The 6000-nt window shown below is 45.8% G+C and overlaps 1 long non-coding RNA gene across 1 annotated transcript; it reads right to left on the reverse strand.

The window, feature by feature from the left end:
- Window positions 1-4051: 4051 nt before the first annotated feature.
- LOC118248922 (uncharacterized) lies at window positions 4052-5338 on the reverse strand. Its single transcript, XR_004778897.2, has 2 exons — window positions 5164-5338; window positions 4052-4824 (listed from the first exon to the last, which is right to left on the reverse strand). It is a non-coding gene; the product is annotated as an uncharacterized LOC118248922 (long non-coding RNA).
- Between the last annotated feature and the right edge of the window lie 662 nt (window positions 5339-6000).

Here is a 6000-nt window from a genome sequence, read left to right on the forward strand (position 1 = left end):
AAGGGGCTAGCAGCAGAATGCCCCCATGCGCTATGTTATGCTCTATTACACTCCCTTAAAGAGTCATGAGAAACTAAGATTACTTCTCTGTAGGCTAGTCAGGACAGTGGGTAAATTAGGGAGGAAGGGCAAGGACATGAGGCAGAGCCAAACAAGCTAGGTGGTTTGGCCCCTTAGTGCAGTCAATGCAGGCCATAAATGCAAAATCATACACAGTAAAAAGAGGAACCCCCCCAAAAACCCAAACCCTACTCAATTTTCAGAACTTAGATTATTCACATGCATGAGAAGCAAGACCTGCGGCAGCCCTGCAGACAACTTGCTGTGTAGCTATGTCAGTAAACCTATCAGGATGCACATGGTAAATAAGTAAAGGGATGGAGAATAATTGTTGAAACATTTTAAACGTGTTGGATTTAATCTTTGCTCAGTGGGATATTTGCACAGCTTCAGCAGTGAGGTTTTATAGTGCTGGATCATTTTGCAAGAGTCGCAGAATTCTGGTATGAAATTCCTGCGTTTGAAACTATCTTAGGGAAGTGTTCATTAATAAATGTGATTTCAAGTGAATTAACAGACAAAGAGTGTTTTGGACTTGTATCCCCACGATTAAGGCTTCAACCAGAGCAGCTGGAGACACGTATCTTAAATCTTGTGGCACCTCACAAAGTGCCTGTACAAGAGCTTATTTCAAAGATATATCACTGTTGTGTGGATTTTAACAATGCATATCTATCCGAAGGAAGAGATGGAAATATTCCCTACCTAAAGAAAAAAAAAAAGTAAATTTGTTCCAGTACAGTTTCATTCAGTTTAGGATAAGATATGGTAGATAATTTTTTTCCTCTATCTGAACTGGCACAAAACACTCTACACAAAGAATATAATCCATGCATGGTAGATGATTCTTAAAAATTCACGTATTTGTTTCCAATTGCCAAAATGCAAGCTATGCATCAACTTTCATACTTTCTATTGCTTTTAGAAAAACAGGTGGAAAAAATATTTTAAAACTACCCAATTTCCCAAACAATTTACTTTGTAAAAACAAAATTGTCTGCATAAGCAGCATTTCCCAAAGCACCTGATGAGTTGGTATTTTCTAAAAGGAATACTGCAGGAGTTAAAATTTTAATAGAGGTAGGTGAAGTACACAGTCCCACCCACCCTAATTCCATGTATATTTGCAAGCACTTTTAATACAATGAATGGCAGCACACTGAAGTGTTTCTGGAGCGAAGTGATAGTCTATGCCAGATGGTCCTGTTAGTTATGTTAAATTTCACTGAGTTCAAGAGTTGGTTAATTGTTTCCAGTTGTTTGCTCAATAAGTGAGAAATACAGGCTCTCCAAAAATGAGGAGGCAGTCTTACACCGCTTGCTATTTTATAGGGATAACCATATCATGAAGGAAAGGATAATGGAAGATTTAAGTCTACTGCTAGTTGGGAATCACCTCAGTATTTTTCTGAAATCAATGTGGAATTTTGCTGCTGTGGGAACAATTAAAGATTGAAGGACGTTATCACACACAGCAGGATTTTATTTTAGCAGAGACACAGATTTTCCCACACGATCCGTAAGAAGAAAGCTTCTCATAATTTCTTGTGCATAAATATTAGGAAAAGATTTGAAATACTTTGTCTTCTGAAGACCCTTTACACTTAGTCCAAGTAGTTGAGCTGATACTTCTCACTAAGGAACCCCTGAGCCTCCTACGCTGATATTAATAAGCAAATGGTAAAAATTTGCCATGGCCGTCATTGGCACCAATACTACTACTCACCCTTACTGGACAGCTGGTCAATGAACATTTAAAAGTGGATAATTAAAAAACATTTTTGCCTAAAGGTTTTTCTGATTCGCTGTTCCTGCAAGGAACTAACTCCATGTGTAGAAATTCATTTCAGAACAAGAGTTCCTTGTTTCTTTTTGGCTTAACCTGCTTCAGGAGGTATTGTGCTTTAAAAATAAGTCTATCTTGATATCTACACATATGCTTGGCTGTAGACAGTAAAAGAGGACAGTGCATAGGACATACCAAGGAGATATACTCCTTTCTAATAAAGGAGAGAAACAATGAGCATGCAACTCAATTCTGGTACTGCTGCATGGTTACTTCTCGACTCCTCCCCAACCACTTTCCATGTACCTGAAAATTTAAGCTACTAACATTTTTACACATTGGCAACTGATTTTTTCAACCTGATGAAGAAATGAGGCTGGAGTTGTAGTCTCTTTTAGCAGTTAGCTGTAAGAGCACAGGGAAAGTCAGGATTTGTGTTTATGATTACTCTAACTTGCCCTGTTTAGTTTTGTATAGTTAGGTTCAATTTTCGCAGTTTTACCAGGACCCACAATTCACTGTCAATGTCACATTGACTTCACTGATTCGCATTCAGAAGGCGTGCTGGGCCTGAATCATGGATGTGGCCATGCTGTCTTCAACAGAGGGCTGAAAACAGGGACAGCGTTATGCCTCTGGTATACAGGAGCAAATTACAGCTCCCTCTGCTATAAGGAAACACTGCCTGATACTTAGGAGCGTCCGGTTTATGCCTGTGAGGTACCAATGCACTGTCCAGGAATTACTGGGTATTACTATCCAGGTCACTGCTTTGTCAGCAACCTCCCCTTCCTCTTCAGGGGCACTTTCCCCGCTAAATGCCTGTGGGGGTGAGGAACAGAACTGACAGTTGTACTACCTGAACAGCGCTGCACACTGGGAGAATTCTCTGGCGACTGCATCTCACAGCTGTCTGGTTTTTGGTTTTGTTTTTTGTACAGTGCAGGCTAAACCAGTTCATAGTAATACAGTGAGAAAAATTCCACTGGATGTGCCTGGACCACACAGCTGAATCTTTCTTCCAATTGCCGGTTTTATCAACGGCATTTTAAGTGTCCCTTGGCTTTCCCCCCTCCTTTTCCACACTTCAATTACAGCTCTTCTTTATCGATAAATAAATAAGGCCTAAATAACTTACTGTGGCTTAATTCTTTCCTTTCTGCTAGTTTTCAAATCAGTTAATATTTCCGAGAAGACTCTATTGACAACTGGACAGACATACCATGATGTATTATAGATAAGATGGACAATACTAAGAGGACAACATTTTCATCTTTGTTTAAGTTTCTTGAGGTTAATGCCTCCTTTACTCAAACATCTGAAGAAAAACTGACGGTAAAACTGGATTGCCCATTCCAGTTCTTATAGTTATTGAGTCCTATTGACTTTTTATTTCCTCAGTGCACAGCATCAGCAAAAATGAGACAGGAATAAATTCCTCTTTGTTCAAGATTAATGACAAGAGTACAGCTTTCCCCTCCACCAACAAAATCTTTCTTTACTTCAGAGGCAAAGGCACTTTTCAAAGGCTTTTCTTAACAAATAAGGTTTTGTGATTACAGTAAGGTTTACACAAGATTACAGGAATAAGACTGTGATTACAAAATCTTCTGTTCACAGCTTTTCTGACATTAGTACACAGAGACCATCCACAGCAAGGCGGCATGAATTGAACGGGGATACTGGACTGTCATTTAATTGGGATATTTACATTTCAACAGACTACATGGAGAGTGAAGGCTATCTTTGTGACCAAAAGAATTTACATTTTATAGGAAAACAAACTAGTGCTGAATAAATAAAATTGACTGTTCTTTATCTTTTTAAAGCCCCTCTATCAGCTTCCCTCTGTGCAATTGTCAAAATGGATTGTAAATAGTATTTCAGAAGAAGAACGTAGAAACAACAGAAGATGGCCACGAAGAATTCAGGAACACCAGTTCAACCTAACCTATCTCATTCTTCCAGAAAAGAATCTTAGAGGGCTAAGAGTTCCCACCAACACGAAATGCAGCTGTAATTTCAAATAAGATTTTTCCTACTGTTTTTGCTTCGCATCAAATCCACGGGCTTTTTTAGGATCACCTGCTACACATAGCAGGCATGTCAAGCATGGAAGAAACTTATTTGCAATCAGACTACATCAAATTGTTTCAAGTACAAAAATGTACCTCATTACACTGAAAGTATACATGCAAGCAGTACCAGGGGGCAGCATGTTTTTAATCCGACTTTGAAGCAAAACATTTTTTGTTAAGTCACTAACAAACGCATTCCCAGTATTTCAAATACCAGAGGACCCCCTGGTAACACACAGGCACATTTTTTGCTTATAGATAAAGCAACTTCAGAGAGCAGCATGGGCTGCTACACAGGCTGGTCCCAGAGTGCCCTACTTGCTGCAATCAGTTTTCATCCTGAGCGCTCACAGAAACGGCTTTTAAGCAACTATTCAGTTTGGTGCTTTCAGCTGGGGAGAAGTTGAGCTCTGAATTAGCTGTTAGTTCCCATAGCAATATCTCTTTGGAGCTGGCACTGAGAGAAAGTGCACTTTTCCTTTTCAGTAGGAAATCAATCAATGCAGCAGAGAGAATACTTAAGGAAAGGGGCACAACTGCAGATGAGCTGATGTTGGGCACTGCTGAATGGGACGGTGCTTGCCGTGTGCAGCTAAGCAGCCCTCAGCCAGCGCAAAGATGGCAGCGAGGGTGGCTTGGAAAGTCCTGTTCTGGCCTCCTGGACACGGTCTTACTGGCAAGGTTTCTCTGTGGTGAGGTTCCGCGGAGAATTGCCTGTTAGGGATGGTGAAGGCAGGGAAAAAGGAAGTTTCTTCTCAGGCAGCGCTTCTCCTGCACACTCACTTAAGGATCGCCCATCTGGGATTTGCGTGCGAGTGCAGATCTTTTTCTTCTCTCCTTAAAGGAGGACTCAAAGCGCCCGTGGAACCGGTCCAGCAGAGTTTCTGTCAAGTCGCTCTCCTACCCGCGTGAAAACCCCTACTCAGTGCCGCAGCTCGGTGGAGCCCTGGCGGGGTGCCAGCACCTCTCCGAGGCACCTTAGGCGGGCTCCCCTCACCTGCGTGCGGCCACGGCGGCGGCCCCACGGGGGAGAGCCGAGCACCGGGGCGGCCCGAGCACCGGGGCGGCCCGAGCCCGGAGAGCCTGAGGGGAAGGTGCCGCGGCCCGTGCTGCTGCCTGCCTTGGCAACAAAAGGCGAGGGCGAGGGGCTCCGGAGCCTGCCGAGCCCGGGACGTGACCTCCCTCCCCGTCCCCGTCCCCGTCCCCGTCCCCGTCCCCGCCCCCGCCCCCGGTACCGACCTGTGCAGCAGGACGCTCTGCACCGAGTCCAGGTCCTCCAGGTTCCTCGTGACGGGCCGCGGGATGCTGTACCGGCCCGCCCCGAACATCCCGGCCGCCCGCGGGCCCTTCATCGCCGCCGCCCGCCCCGCCGCACCGGGGACTGCGGCCGGCCGGGGGCAGGTGGGCGCCCCTCCGCCCGCCTCCGCCGCTCCGCCCGCCCACCCACCCGCTCCGTCCGCCGGCGCCGCGCCGCGGGGAGCCCCAGGAAGCGCGGCCCAGGGGCGCGTCCGGGCGGCCGCGGCTGCCGGCGAGGAGCTGGCGGCCTCCCGTCGCCCGGCCCGGCCTGGGGCGCCTACCTGCCGCCCGGGGGCCGCTGCCCTCGCAGCTGGCGGAGCCCCGCACGCCACTCCCTCGGGAAGCCGGCGAGCGAGCTCCCAAGAGGCGGCCCCGGGGCTTGTTTTCTCCCGCGATGGCAGAAAACCGCTTTTCCCCACTCATGTTCCTCTTGGTTCAAATAATGGAGTTGCTCCGTGGACTCACTTTCCTTAGGCGTCGGTGCTAAAAATGACGACCCCAGAGAAATAATCCAGCCTTTGTTTCCCTCCTTCACAAAATAGAAATTACAAGCGCTTCTAGGTGATTCGAGAGTTGCAGGGCTCCTCACTGATTTCCCAGCTGTGAAACTCTGACACCATGCACTGAATGAACAGAGATCTGAAAGTATAAAAGTGGCGTGACCCAAATCTTTGCCATTTTTATTTCTTACTTATAAATAGCCATCCTTTATGCTCTCTGCTCCCTTTCACAGAGAGGTCAGTTTTCTGTAATGTTTTGAATTTGATAAAACTTGGTCAT

The sequence above is a fragment of the Cygnus atratus genome, chromosome 4 (assembly GCF_013377495.2).
Source record: "Cygnus atratus isolate AKBS03 ecotype Queensland, Australia chromosome 4, CAtr_DNAZoo_HiC_assembly, whole genome shotgun sequence".
Taxonomy (NCBI): domain Eukaryota; kingdom Metazoa; phylum Chordata; class Aves; order Anseriformes; family Anatidae; genus Cygnus; species Cygnus atratus.